Source organism: Cricetulus griseus, chromosome 3 (genome assembly GCF_003668045.3).
Source record: "Cricetulus griseus strain 17A/GY chromosome 3, alternate assembly CriGri-PICRH-1.0, whole genome shotgun sequence".
In the NCBI taxonomy this organism is placed as follows: Eukaryota; Metazoa; Chordata; class Mammalia; order Rodentia; family Cricetidae; genus Cricetulus; species Cricetulus griseus.
In genome coordinates this window covers 280,568,030-280,583,773 of record NC_048596.1, presented here as the reverse complement: position 1 = coordinate 280,583,773, position 15,744 = coordinate 280,568,030, and the positions used below count along the sequence as shown (strand labels likewise).

The following is a 15,744-nucleotide window of genomic DNA, read 5'->3' as shown; positions in this document are numbered from 1 at the left end:
ACACAACATGGCTTTTAGTGTTATTGTGTGTAACATGAGGTTTTCTCTGGCCCAGCTAGGTCCCGCTGCCCTTCTCTGGCCAAAAGAAAACATGCAGATGCTATATTAGTTACAAATACTGTTGGCCTTTAGCTAAGGTTTCTTATTTGCTAGCTAAGTCTTGATTATTAACCCAATTCTAATAATGTAAGTATTTCCACGTGGCTTTATCTTACTGGACATAAGGTCCCGGGCCTCTTACTCCGTTGGGGTCTACATCGCATCTGCTCAGCATCTCCGCAGAGAAGAGAAAAGGAAAAGAGAGTGATTTCCTGTTTGTTCTTGTTTATATACTGTTACTGCCTGCTACATCACTTCCTGCCTGGATCACAAGACTTCTCTTTACTACATTTCCCAGAATTCCCCTTGTCTCTTAGTCCCACCTATCTTGATTCCTTATTGGCCAACAGTGCTTTATTCATCAACCAATAAGAGAAACATATACAGAAGACTTCCCCCATCAATTGTGGAGAAATGTGTAGATAGGCAGTGGCAGTGGGGTATAACTTAATGAGACTCCATTTGCCCAACACCCAAAATAAAAAACAACCAACTCATGATCTTTCTCAGAAATTTTACCAATATTCCACTCTTTAACTCTCCCCCAGTTATTCTCAGGCCAATTCAACACACAATCAATTTCAGCTCTTAAATATTTCAGTCCTCATCTTTCTTTAAATATAACCACAACAGCCACATCACATATACTTCAAAATCAACAGTAATTCCCACTCTCCAGAAAGCATTTAGTAAAGAAAAAATATTACATGGAACAAAAATGACCTCACAGGATTTTAGCTAACACAAACCCTTCTGGCATTAATTAAACACCAAAAGCAAATTTCAACACCATTTGGGTGCCACTTAAGAGGAGCCAAATAATCCAATAGGGAATGGAAATATATTGCCATTTTTTAAAAGAAAGTATCAATATTGTACATTCATTCATTTGTGGTTCCTACAGCTGTTTATTGACCATGTGTCTTGCCAAGGATACAAAGATCAATAGGCTAGGTTGGCTGGCCAGTGGGCCTCAGGGCTCCTCCTGTCTTCACTTCCCCACAGTGGGATCACAGTCATGTGCAAGTGTCTTCACACTCTCAAGGCATACACTTTACCCCCTGAGCCCCACTCCCAGCCTATGACATAATCATAAATGAAAATAATATAGTGTAAGAAGACAGTCCTCCTTGTCCTTGAGGAACAAGATGGTTTACACATCTTTGAATTTAACCTCGTGTGAAATCATCTATAAATAAAGGTGGGGATTGAACTGTCCATTGGGGAAAAATAATACAAAGGGCCAAGGGGGTGGCTTGGTGGTAGAACACTTGCCTATCTCTAGATTCAAATCCTACCACAGCTCAAAACAAACATACAAACAAAAAACAAGAATATGGAAGAATTTATAGGCAGTAGAGGGCTGTTTCTGAAGGAGCCAACATGAACATATACAACAAAATCACCTGCTATTACTTTTAAAAATTATTGATGTGTATGAGTGTTTGACTGCATGCATGTTGGTGTACTGTGTGCATGCCTAATGCTCACAGAGGCAAGAAAAGGGTATCAGATCCCTTGGAACTAGATTTTTAGACAGTTGTGAGCCTCTGTGTGAATGTTGGAAACTGTGACAACAGCCAGTGTTCTGTTGCTGGCAGTTTTCTTTTGTTCTGCCATTGCTTCAGCCCCAAAGAAACACATGGATGCTATATTAGTTATAAAACTGTTGGCTGGTGACTAGGGTTTCTTATTGGCTAGCTCTGTCTTAATTATTAACCCATTTCTATTAATTTAAGTATTTCTTCATGGTCTTATGTTACCGGAGAAGGGTCCAGACCTGTTACTCCTTTGGCGGCCTACATGGCAACCATTCTGGTGGGTGCTCTCTGCCTACTTTTCCCAGAATTCTCCTCATCCTAGTCCTGCCTATCTTCCTGCCTCATTGTCCAGACAGTGTTTATTTCATCAACCAATAATAGAAAACATATATGCAGAAGGACTTCCCCCACCAACGTTCTTCACTGTTGTGCCATTTCTTAAGCCCCTAAATTATAAACCTAGTGATAATTCACTAATCAATCAAGAGTAAAGATGAGAGCTTCCCCTATCTTTGTGAACCTCTTATCCTAGCCCATGATGCTTGGCAAAGTTCTGGGTGCACAGTGACAGTCAATCAACATCTAATGAAGAAGAGAAAAATTCACTTTTACTCAGTTTCATCATAAAACTCTCTTCATACACAACACCATTTCCATATTCAAAAGTCATGTCACAGTACAGGGAAGGGAACTCAGGAGGCAGAGTGTGATACTTACACATGCCTATGATTCCAGTGTGTTTAAGCAGGGACTGGAGAAGCCCTGGGGCCCACTGGCTAGCTAACCTAGACTATATGGTGAGTTCCAGGCCAGTGAGAGACATTGAAAATAAAGGATACCAGAGATTTCCCTCCAACCTCCACAGGTGTGGGCTCATTCCATAGATTATGACACGGAACCCCTGCCACCTCCAGAAAGAAGTGAGTATTGAATTATTTTCCACAGAGTGGGTGTACAGAATATTTTGGTGGGGGAAGATTTTGCTTTCTTAGGCTCTGGTTCCTTTCATACAGCTAAGCAGTTCATTGGAGTGTGACTCCTGACCATATTTACTAGTCAAAAAGACCAAACCATCTGTGGCTTTGCAGTTGTCCTGCTCTTCCTGATGGCCTTTTAATGAACATAGATGTGATTTAGTTTTGATCATTTTGTCTGGAAATCAATCCCATGGTGAGGGTTTGCTAACCACCTGCAACTTGTAACTAGTTGCATCTGAAAGGGTTTCCCTGGAGTGTGTGAGGGTTGCAGGAGATTGGATGAGACAGTGAGTTAAAATGTAAATAACTCCCTGCAACCATGACATGGGCTGAATGCTCAACATTCGTCATGTACTTGTATGAAAATGTCCATATGTGACACACAGTACTGTGAATATACACAATGAAAAACTTCTAAATGAATTTAAGAAAAACAATTTTTTTAAAAGGAGAATCCAAACCACAGCAGGGAAAGTCTGCGTGTTTCCCAGCTGCCCCACAGAGCCATAAATGTCCATGGGGTTACTTTCCATATTGCTGTGTTTATTTATATAGGCTCGAATAGACCCTTTTAAAGGATTAACTTAGTGTGGCTGTCGCAGACAGCTAGTTTACACCAAGTCCTTCTTGGCATGACTTGAAAGCAAACGGTAAGTGGTGTAAACAACTGTATATGAGTATAGGCTGCCAGATAATGGACATCTGGAGAACAAACAAAACTTATTAAACAGACAACAAATAGCTGAGGTAAATATCAAATTTTTGAGCTGCACAAAGCATGGAGCTGGGTCTCCTCAAAACCTTATTAACATGGCACAGCTGGATTAAAATGAAAAGAGCCATTTAAACATTAAAGGGGGGAGGGAATCTTCAAGTTAGAAAGTCTGGATTTTGTTCCTGTCTCTGTCACTAATTCACTAAGTGACATTGATCTTGTCTCTGATTTGCCTGTGTTTTCCCGACAGCAGAAGGGATTTCAGGCTATTCATGAGCGCATAGAACAATTGCCAGATGCCTCTCAGGACAGGATCAAAAGAAAACCGTTCTCTGGTCATGTCATGTCCCTCTTATCCTGTGGTCTCCAAAACCTAGTGTTCCCTCAAAATAGACTTGGGGAGGGACAAAAAATGATGAAGGATATGGCAAGTCAAAATCAGGCCAAGCCAGGCATGGGAGTGCACACCCACAAACCCCACCACGTGGGAGGCTTGCTGTGGTAGATCTTGAGTTCTGGAAGAACCAGAGTTACATAGCAAGACACTGCCAAAGAGGGAAAGAGATGTGAAGGAAGGAACAGAGGGAGGGAAGGAGCGAGGAAGGGAGGAGGGAGGGAGGGAGGGAGGGAGGGAGGAGGGAGGAAGGGGACAGGAGGAGGGGGACAGGAGGAGAGGAGAGGAGAAAGAAGGAAAACTAAAGAAAGACAGGGAGAGTGAAGAAGGGAAAAAAGTTAGAGACTGCCCGAATAAGTTTTCCAGACCAATCTTGAATTTACGTACTCCTGACTCAGCCTCCTGAGTAGCAGAACTTACAGGCACGTGCCACTGTCCCGGGCTTCTCTGATGATTTTTTTTAGTTATTCTTTTCTTGATCTCCCTCCCTTTCCTCTAACTCTTCCTCCCTCTCTCTCTTTCTCTCTTTCCTTCTTTCTTGTCAGGGTCTCATTTAGCCCAGGCTGATCTTGAACTCATTACTTAGCTAAGGATGACCTTGGACTTTGAACCTCCTCCTTCCACCTCCCAAGTGCTGACATCATAGACATGCGCCATCATACTCAGTTCACAGGGTGCTGGCAACTGATTTAGCACCTCAGACATTCTAGAAAGGCACTCTGCCAGAACTGAGCTACATCCCTGTCCCTCAGAAACTGGCATCTGACTTGACTACTTCATTCAGCATTGTGATTTTCATAAAATGCCTTCTGTGTTGTGTACTAGAGAGAGAGGGGGGGAGAGAGAGAGAGAGGGAGAGAGAGAGAGAGAGAGAGAGAGAGAGAGAGAGAGAGAGAGAGAGAGAGGGAGAGAGAGAGAATCTATTACAGTGACTTACAGACTGTGATCTGGATAGTCAACGATGGCTGTCTCTGGACAGAAGAACCTAGTGGTCGCCCAGTCTCAGCTCTTCTTCGGTATATGTTGGAGTCCTGAAGAAGTGGACTTTAATGTCAGGGAAGGAAAGCCTCTGCAGCAGGATAAACGAACTTTCCAGTGAGAGTGAGAGCAAGCAGGCTTCCTTCTTCTGTGTCCTTTGTGCTGGCCGCCACCAGAAGGCATGGCCCAGATTTAGGGTGGGTCTTCCCACCTGTAAGTGATCCAATCAAGAAAAATCCCTCACAGGTGTGGCCAACTGCTTGCATTGTAGTTCATTCCAGATGTGGTCAAACTGACAACTAAGATTAACCCTCTGTGATGGCTGATTGAGATTGGCAAGATCTAGGATTACTGATGAGACAACAGGACTCCATTCAGCCCACAGCAGATAAGCTGTTGGGGTTAGTTGAGTGGGACGACCTACTTAGACTGTGGGCGGCGCCGTCCCACAGGATACGGCGGTCTGACATTCATCTCCCTCTGCCTCCTGGCTGTGGATGCAGGATGGCCAGCCGCCTCAAGCTCCTGTGGCTGTGGCTTCCCCACTATGATGGACTGTATCCTGGAACTGTGAGCCAGAATCAACTCTTCCTTCCTGAAGTTGCTTCCCTCAGTATTTTATCATAGCCGTGAGACAGTAACTAAGACACCTTCCTTGAGTACTCTTACCTTTTTTTTAAATGGTTTTTATAAATGCCTTATTTCATTTTTAGTTGCTGAATGATAATTGTACCTATTTCTGTGATACGATCTGCTTTTTCCCCCTATGTTTGAGATAATATAATTCCACCATTTTCCCCTTCCCTTTTCTCTCTCCAAACCCTCTCATATACTTCTCCATGGCCTCTCTTTTTTTTTTTTTTAAAAAAAAACCTAATTGTTGTTTGAATATATGTATATACATATACATACATACATACACACACAAGTTTTATATATATATAAAACCTGCTCAGTATGTATAATGTTACTTGTATGTATGTTTTCAGGACTGACCATTTGGTATAAGATAGTCAGTTGGTGTGCTCTTCCCTGGGAAAGACTATTTCCCTCACCCTCAGCATTCCTTAGTTGCCTGTAGTTCTTTGTGTAGATTTGAAGCCTCATGGCTTTCTCTTCTCCACTTTGGCATGTCTATTGCTGTTATCTATTCTCTCTCTCTCTCTCTCTCTCTCTCTCTCTCTCACACACACACACACACACACACACACACACACACACACACACACACACGAATGAACATGACTGAGCAAGTAACCATGGCATAGGGTGTTGAGTCCTTTGGGAATATGCTAGGGCATGTATGCTGATTCATATGGCAGCATACACTCAAAGACTTTTGAATTCTCCAGGCTGATTTCCAGAGTGACTGCATCTGTTTGCAACTCCACAGAGCATGTGAGTGTAGTGTGACTCCACAAGAGTCTGGGAAAGGGTCACAAGAATTTATTTAGATATAAAATAGGGGTAAACACTCTGATACAGGACAGGTTAGACACTGAGGCAGTTGTTCTGCTCAAGGGGAGAGAGCACCAACAGCAAGCTGCCTGCTCTGCTCCTACCATCCAAGAGAGCTCGAGAGCAAGAGAGTGAGAGACCCTTTTCCTCAGAGCTTGAGAGCAAGAGAGTGAGAGACCCTTCCCCTCAGAGCTTGAGAGCAAGAGAGTAAGAGACCCTTCCCCGCAGAGCTCTAGAGCAAGAGAGAGAGAGACTTTTCCCCTCAGAGCTCGAGAGTAAGAGAGGAGAGACCTTTCCCCCAAACCCACGACATATGACGATTCCCCTTTCTTCATATTTTCTCCAGCCAGCATTTGCCATCATTTGTTTTCTTGATCTTAGCAATTCCTACTGGGGGAAGACAAAATCTCAAAGTAGTCTTAATTTGCATTTCTAGAGATTGTTGAATACCTTTAAAGAGGTTTCTTGGTCAGTTTTGCTTCTTCTTAGGTCCATAGCCATCTTTTGATTAGGTGGTTTGCTGTTGTGGTTTGAATGAGAAAAGTCATGTCGTGTCCCCACCCCATGTATTTGCACAGTTGGTCCCTGATTGGTGGTGCTGTTTGGGGAGGTCATGGGACCTGTAGGGGGTGGGGCCTTGCTGGAGGAAGTACATCACTGGGCCCGGATTGCCTCTCCTCATTTCTAGTTTGCTGTCTCTTCTTTTCAGTTGCCAATATCTCTCAGCAACTGCTGCCAAGCCTTCTGCACCATTATAGACTCTAACCCTTTAGAACTGTAAGTCAGAGTAAACTCTTTCTTCCTTAAGTTGCTTTTGGTTGCAGTATTTTGTCACAGAAACAGAAAGTAGCCAATGCATTTATTTTCTTGTTATCTCTCCAAGTTATTCATATACTCTGTGTATTAATCCTTTGTCAGACAGGCAGAGACTCTCTCCCACTCTGTGAAATCACTCTTTACCTGATTGCTTCTTTGCTGCACAGAAGCTTTTCAGTTTTATGAGGTCCCATTTTTCAATTGCAAATTCTGTCCTATTCCTACACGTGTGCCTTGTAGAGTCGTGCCTACATTTGTTCCTAGCGGTTTCAGAGTTCACATTTAGGTATTTGATCCATTTGGGGTTGATTTTTGTGTGCGTTTATAGATATATGGGTCTAATTTCATTCTTCTACATGTGAACATTTAGTTGTTGAAGATGTTGTCTTTTCTCTAGTGTGCATCTTTGGCCTCATCAAATATCAAATGACTATAGTTATGTCTGCTGAAGTTGAGTCTTCTATTTTCCACAATATATGGTAAGAACTAGAGTACGGTGGCTCTTGGCTATAATCCCAGCACTAAGGTAGCGGAGGCAAGAGGGAGGCTGTGAGTTCAAGGCCAACCTGGGTTATGTGTGAGACTTGTCTTTGAAAACCAAAACCAAAGCCAAATGCTTGTAGAAAAAAAAAACAAAAACACAAAACTAGGGAGACAGCAACTCATTTCTAAATTTGGTGTCCAGAACCTACATAAAAAGCCAGCATGGTGGCACAAATTTGTAATCCTATCCTGGAGGAGGCAGAGCAGATCCTCATACTTGATCATCAGTGCTGAAACTGGAATAATATCCCAGGCAAACTAGGAGTTGCTGATCTCTGCAGCTGTTTAGAAAACATTTGCTGCTGCTGTGTGGCTGCCCTTGCTTTATGCTTTAAGTAATATACCAGACTGTTTATATCTGTCATCAGGAAATGCCTGGGGCTGCTGGGAGTCACTCAGCTTATATTTCAAGAAACATATCTGCTCTCCCTGTGACTGGGTGGCATTTTGATCCCTATTAAAAAATGCATTTGAAAAAAGAAACTAACACATTAGGAAACAATTCAAGTGGCATTTATGTTGATGGGTACTATTGTAAAAACATTCACAAAGGAAATGGGGCATTTGACAGTCATATGTGTCTGAGCATTCGGAGGTACACACACACACACACACACACACACACACACACACACACACACACACACACACACAGAGAAGTTTAAAAAAAAGGTGGGCTCACATATTAAAATAGTGCTAATTATGTAAATGTAATGGTAAAAGCATCAAGGTTCAAATAGGTTCCACACTAACCCCATTAGCCAGGAGCACCTGGTAGGATGCTAATAGCTCCCATTCCCATTCCATTTCTTGAGTCTGCTTCTGTGATGTAATAGCTTGATAAGCTAGGTGAATTTAGAAAAGCAGCCTGATCTGAGCATCCCCCTTTGCTGTTTAGTTTGCTTTGGTAACATGAGACAGAGTTTCTCTCTATAGCCCAGGCTGGCCTGAAACTTACTATGTAGCCTAGGCTGGCCTTGAACTTACAGCAAAACTAATGCCTTGGTTTCCCAAGTGCTTGGATTATGACATGAGCCACCATATAGCCTCCCTTTGATTTTGACAATCAAGAATGACACAGCTGATCCATCATCTCCAGCTGCTGGATTTCAACTCTAGCAACTGGTCTTACCTATACAAGATACAGGAGATGTGGCCAAGGCCGAGGACAGAGAGTATGAGCAAGTGGCCTGGTGGGCACAGTGACTCACTTTTATAATCCTAATAGGATTAGGAGTTCAAGGTCACCTTTAGTTTTATTCAGCCGTAGCTAAATAGACTCTGTATCCAAAGAAGAAAAAAAATATGAGTAAGAGAAGATGGGGAGTAGAGAGGTGAGGGGCAGAAACAAAACACATGCTCTTAGCCCACGTCCTCATCTCATGCTTGGGTAGAAGAATTGGTGGGCCAAGGATTTTGTTTACCACATCATAATGATACACAAAAGCCAGACATGATGGTTCATGTAACAATAAATCTTTCAACCAAGCCGCTGGAGCCCCACCACCAGGTAGGTGCCTGAAATAACACACAGAGTCTTAAATTAATTACAATGCTGCTGGTTAAAGACTAGGATTTCTTATCTGCTATCTCTATCTTAAGTATGAACCATAATTATTAATCTATATATTTTATAAAGACTTATCTGATCAAGGATGCTGGCAGCATGCGTCCTCTCTTGTTGGACTCACATGGCGGCTCCAGAGAAGAGAGGAGGAGAAGGAAGAGGAAGAGAGTTATTTCCTGCTTGTCCCTGCTTATATTCTGAGTCTGCCTGCTATGTCACTTCCTGCCTGGATCACAAGACTTCTTTTTACTACATTTCCCAGAATTCTTCTCGACTCCTAGCCCCACCTATCTTGTTTCCCTATTAGCCAACAGTGCTTTATTCAACAACCAATAAGACAAACATATACACAGAAGGACCTCCCCCAGCAGGTTCATGCTTGTTATCCCAGGATTTGGGAGGCTGATATATGACAACTATTAGCTCAGGGTCAATCTGGGTTCTTAGTGAAAGAGCATTTTCAAGTTTAAAAAAATTAAAGTAGGATGTAGGTGTCCTTTGGTCTTGAGGAGGATTGGCTCCAGTATCTTCAAGTGGAGACCAAAGCACACTGAGTTCTGTACCAAGCATACAATGGGGGTAGTATTTGTGCACACACTCTCAGCAATTTACGCCATCTCCAGATTACTTACAACACTGAACATGGCTTGAGTTCTGTATCAACACTAGTTATACTGCTCAGGGAACAGCAGAAAGAAAAAATATGACTGTACATTTCAGTAGGCATGCAAATTTTTTTCTAAAAATTTTCAGTTCATAATTGATTGAGTCATGAATGCAGAACTCAGAGAAATGGAAGCCTGCTGTCGATTACATGTATGTACATAGAAAGATAATCAAAGATCGGATAATTCTCACCTAAGTGCCAGACAGTAGGAGTGGGGGAAGAGCTGGAAGAGACAGAAGTAGATTCAAACCCTTTTCTAACCAGAATTGGTAAACAGTCTAAAGCATCAATGAGCAATGACTCAGTGCTTAAGAGCACTTACTCCTCTAGCAGACAACCTGGTTTTGGTTCCCAGTACCCACACTCACAACCACTTATAACTCTAACTCAGGGGGATTTGGTGCCCTCCTTTAGCCTCTGTGGGCACCCTCATGCACATGGTAGACAAAAACTCATGTAGTCTCACACAATACATACACACACACATAAACAATACACACACATGCACACACACATTTTTTTAAGTCCAAGTTAAATCAAGAAATTGAGAAATAAACTTAGAAACATGATGCAGACCACCAGAAGGAGCAAGTATCTAAATCTTATTTTTACTGATTGGAACCGAGAGTGGGGAGGTATCAGGGAAGACTCGGATTTCAGCAAGAGTTGTGGAACATCACTTGTTACATGCACAGGGACTGTGATGAAAAAGAGCCACAAAGCTTAGCTGATGTTGTTCTATAATCCCAGCACTCAGACAGTGAAGACTGGACTGTAAGTTTGAGGCCAGCCTAGAAATATAGCAAATCCAATAAACAAGGGAGGAGCTGTCATAGTCAATAAAGTACTTAGTAAAAAAAAAAAAAAAGTATGAGGGCCTAAGTTCAATCCTCATCACCCATGTAAAAATCTGGCAAGGCAGAGAAAGGCAGATCCTAGGACTTGAGGGCTAGCTTGGCTATTATAGGGGCTTGAGGGCTAGCCCACTTATTATAAGAGTTTGAGGGCTATCCTGGCTATTATAAGGGCTTGAGGGCTAGCCTGGCTATTGTAAGGGCTTGAGGACTATCCTGGCTATTATAAGGACTTGAGGGCTAGTCTGGCTATTATAAGGGCTTGAGGGCTAGCTTGACTATTATAAGGACTTGAGGACTAGCCTGACTATTAAAGGACTTGAGGGCTAGCCTGACCAGCATAATTGACAAGGATCGGGTCCTATAGAGATACCCTGTCTCAAGAAACAAAGGGGATGGCACCTAGGAATAATATCTGAGGTTGACTTCTTGCCTCCACCCACACATGCACGCTTTGGTCCACCTGTGAGGGCACAGCTACACATAAACACAAAGGTGCACTGCCCACGAACACTCCAGTGAAAAGATAGTGCTACCACAGCACAGAGATATGTTCAGACTCCATGAAAAGTGAGCCACACCTTCAATATTATTTGTTCTGTGATATTTCAGAAAATTGAGTTAGAAGAGTTTATACTTACTTTATATGACAAGTACCTTAGGAACTACTTAGAAAAACTCAAACGACCAAGCCAAGAAATATTTTTAGGAAAGGGGAGCTATGGAAATTTATAAGGGGGAAGAAAACAGATACAAGTCCACTTTCTTAATCCCAGCAATACCAGAAAGATCACCTGTAAGCATTTAATGCCAAGAGCATTGATACTGACCTAACTATTCCTTACTTACTTCTTGTCGTCTTTCAGATACCCGCTCCCCCATGGTCCTCCTCTTCCTATGGCTCCCAGGTTTTACCCCTTTCTACCTGGAGCCCATTTATCCCACACCAAGCAATTCACCACTCTCCACTTCATGCCCCTTCCATTGAGAGAGAATTTAGTCTAAGCATCAATAGCTTTCCTAGTTCCCAGAGAGCACTCAGCATAGCTCCCTCACAGAGCAGTTGCTGGCTGCCTACAGATAAACATAAGCTAGAGTGGGAGACCTGATTCTTTTTCTTTCTCTGTCTGACTTGAACTTGCAGCTTTCCTTTCTAGCCAAGAGTCGTTATGGCTCAGCTTACTCCTGTGAACTGCAAGCTTCCTGTGCATATAGGGGACCCCAGTAGTGTTAGAGAGTCATGTAAATCTCAGATGCACTTTGTAAGGGGCTGTCTCCAGCTGTGTTTGCCATTTGGAGAACTTGGTATGTTCCTTCCATGAAGCATTTTTCATTGGAGGGATTCTTCCAGTCCTTCCAGTTTCATGCAATCCCAGGACTACGTCCATTTTCTAGGGCACTGGTACATAGGCAGAGGGTTAAATGGTATTCAAATCCAGTTCAGCCTATGTTGGTAGCCCAGGTGGGGAACACCTGGTATCATACCCCCAGCTCCTCCAGAAACTGAGCTACACAGACACCAAGCCCTCAGAATTGTTTCTGTGATGTTGACCTCTAATGGTAAGGACAGTTTTTACTGCCCTGAAGGAAGCCAAGCATCTGGAAGACAGGTGGGCATGCTCCTCATTTGTCCCAGATAGCTTTGTAGTTCATAGTGGGTTCCTGTCTACAGAGGCTGCAGCCAAACAGGAGAAATTAAAACCCTTCAATTTGGAGTGTAGCTGCCTTCTTCCTATTAAGTTAATGTCAAAATTTGCTTTTGTGGGAACTAAAAGCTCAAGCTTAACAGTTGAAAAAAAGAAACACACACACACACACACACACACACACACACACACACACACACACACACACGCACGCGCGCGCACACACACACACACACACACACACACACGAAAGTCTTCCTCCAGTCTGGCCGTGTTTTCCTCATGAATTCTGAACACCTACTGCCTTCTCTTGGCTGGTCAGTGTATAAAATGAGCTTGGGACCTGCAAACAGGACTTCTGTAGAAAACTCTAGCCATCTCCAGGAGGAAAATTCCCTTACTGTCAAGTTCAAGAACTCTTTCTGTTTGAGAAAATCACTGTTTGTTTTACAAACAAGATGCCAGAGCCCTGAAACAGAATTGATGAGTCCCGTGAATAGGCTACAGGAGGCTGGGGAGGTGATGATTGGATGGTTCACACTTCTTTGGTTTTATGGTTAGAGCAAACGGTCCTGACTTTCACATAAACCTATCCTTGTCACTTTATTCCCACTGGTGGACTTTGCTGCTCCTTGGCCACCCAGGAGCTCTTCTCTCCTGGCATGGCTCTAAAATTCTCTCACGAAGTCTTTCATTCTGCAAGCTGTTGTTGGAGGGTGGGGAGAGAATTGGCCGTACCTTCTGATCCAGGGGTGGACTGTGGTGGCCAATAAAAATCTGTATTTCCCAACCTAACCACTAATCCAGTGTAAGCCCTGAAAACACAAAGGCTATTTATCAGGAAAACATGTCTCTGCCTTCTTCCACAGGCACAAAAAACAAAACAAAACAGAAATCACAATTCATTTTTCCTCTGCAGAGGAGACCTGGGGCCTGGAGTTGCTGCAGGAGGAACCATGTAGCAACTGAGGATACAGTTGAGACAGACAGACAGCAACCAGGACCCTGGACTCAGTTTCCTGTATCCTTGTTTGGGCCTGCCAGCACCTATGCAGACATTTCCATTAAGTAAGCCAAGAGACTCACTAGACTATTTAAGCCAGGGTGAGTTGGCTTCCCCACTGCTTATGACAAAAATATAGCCTTGGATAATATAAGCCCTTTGCTTAGAGCCTTTTATGTTCCCCTTTGTCAATAAAAACAAGTTAATGGCTATTTGTGGACTTGGTGGTGGTGATAATGTCATGGTGTGTAAGTATACCCAGTCTCACTAAGCTGTGTACATTAAATTTGTACAGCTTTTTTTCTATGTCAATAGTATCAATAAATGTTCTCTTTCATTTAAAGAAAAGTTAAAATTCCCCAGATTAGCATCTGAGACCATACAAGGCTGGTGCAATGCCAATCTTTCTATTCTGATCAACGAGTCTGGTTAAAGTTCCCAGAGTCTTGTCCTCTTCTGGGCTTTATCCCTCCTTCAAAGGTTACTGCCCCTAAATTTTATACTCCCCAAATCCTTCTCTCTCTCTCTCTCTCTCTCTCTCTCTCTCTCTCTCTCTCTCTCTTCTGTGTGTGTGTGTGTGTGTGTGTGTGTGTGTGTGTGTGTGTGCGTGCGCGCGTGTGCGCGCGCGCGCGTGCGTGTGTGTTTGGAGTTCAGAGGATAACTTTGGGTGTCATTCTTTTTTGTTTGTTTGTTTTCATACAGGGTTACTCTGTGTAGCCCTGGCTGTCCTGGAATTCACTCTGTAGACCAGGCTGGCCTGGAACTCACAGAGATCCTCCTGCCTCTGTCTCCTGAGTGCTGGAATTAAAGGCATGTCTCAACACCGCCTAGCTTGGACATCATTCTTTAGGAACATTTTATCTTATTTTGATACAAGTTCTTTGACTGGGATGGGGCTAGATGATTAGGCTAGACTGGCTGGCCAGGGAGACCCAGGGAGCATCCTGCACCAATCTCCCCAGTGCTAGTATTGCAGGGGTGCATCAACACACCTTGCATTTTTACTTAATTTCTGGATATTAAACTCAGGTACTTGTGCTTTCACGGCAAGCACTTTACCACCCAAGCCATCTCCCCAGCTGCAGGACTTACAGATTTCTGATCCATGTCTGCCTCATACCATGGAGAACCTTCCTTTGAAAGCATGCCAGCTGGTTGGTCACTCTAATGCCTCTTGATCAACATAAGCACAAACAGTGAACTGTAGATGAGAATAAAGTTCCAAATGCAGCCTGGATGCATGAAAATCACCAAGCGAAAGGAAGGATCTGGCTATGTATTTTTAATCTGAGGATGAAGTAGGTCTACTTCACTCAAAGAAAACCATTCTTCTGGGCTAGGAACACGGCTTAGTGCATAAAATGCTGGTTGCACAAGTATAAGGGCTTAAGTCTAGACCCCCAATACTTATAGGACCAGGATACAATACTGTGCGTCCGATTTCTAGAGCAAGGTGAGAGGCAAAGACAGCAGAGTCCCTGAAAGCTCATAGGCTTTTTAACCTGGTGTCCACAGCATTGAACAACAACAAACCCTGCCTTAAACAAGGTGGTGAGGACCACATCTCTGACCTCCTCACTCATATAGACAAGCACACAAACAAACACAGAGAGATATAAAGAAAAACCACCTTCTAAATATATTACATACACATATAAAATGTCATAATTGACCTCATTATCTATGTATAATTGATATATATGTTAAAATTTCTTTTATTTATTCTTCTCTCATACAATATATCCTAACTTCAGCTTCCCTTCCCTCTACTCCTCCCAGTTCCCCCATCTCCCCTCTCTCCGAGACCAACCCTCTGCTTCCCCCCACAAAAGAGTGGGCCTCCCAGGGACATCAACCAAACATGGCACAAGACACAATAAGACGAGGTACAAACTCTCACATCGAGGCTGGAGAAGGCAATCCAGTAGCAGCAAGAGGGTCCCCAAAGCAGGCAAAAGGGTCAGAAACACCCCCACTCCCACTGTCAGGAGTCCCTAAAAGTTCAAAAAAAAAAAAAAAGAAAATCAACCATCATTATTAAACAAATTTAATTAGTGGACTATAGTGAAATATCCACCTCGCCCATACCTATAGTGCTGACCATGCCTGTTTGGGACAGATAGTGATTCCCACACAATATCTGGCTCAGGGGTTAAGAGCAGTGGCTGCTCTTCCAGAGGACCTGAGTTCAATACCCAGCAACCACATAGTGGCTCACAACCATCTATAATGAGATCCGGTGTCTTCTTCTGGTGTGCAAGCATGCACACAGATAACTATATACATAATAAATAAATAAAATCTTTAAAAATACAGTTTTGAATCAAGTCTAAATCTTTTTCTTCAGAGTAAAAGGGGAATTGTAGTGATGTATCCACTTCGCCTGCACTTACAGCACTGACCAAGCCCATTTGGGCTTGGTCACAGGTGCAGATGTGATGGATAGTGATTTTAGGTCTGGGGTCCTGGACAGGTGGCACTCTCTT

General features: G+C 43.1%; 1 protein-coding gene across 12 annotated transcripts in view; it reads right to left on the bottom strand.

The window, feature by feature from the left end:
* Positions 1 to 322, bottom strand: part of Aopep (aminopeptidase O (putative)) — a 296,983-nt gene extending 296,661 nt beyond the window's left edge. For 6 of the 12 annotated variants that reach the window (XM_035443032.1, XM_035443030.1, XM_035443038.1 and 3 more), the window contains exon 1: positions 216 to 306. The gene's annotated coding sequence lies outside the window, so the exon portion shown is untranslated. Of the gene's footprint in view, positions 1 to 215 lie in introns of all 12 variants that reach the window. The other 6 variants (XM_035443029.1, XM_035443028.1, XM_035443036.1 and 3 more) reach the window with 4 other exon arrangements.
* Between the last annotated feature and the right edge of the window lie 15,422 nt (positions 323 to 15,744).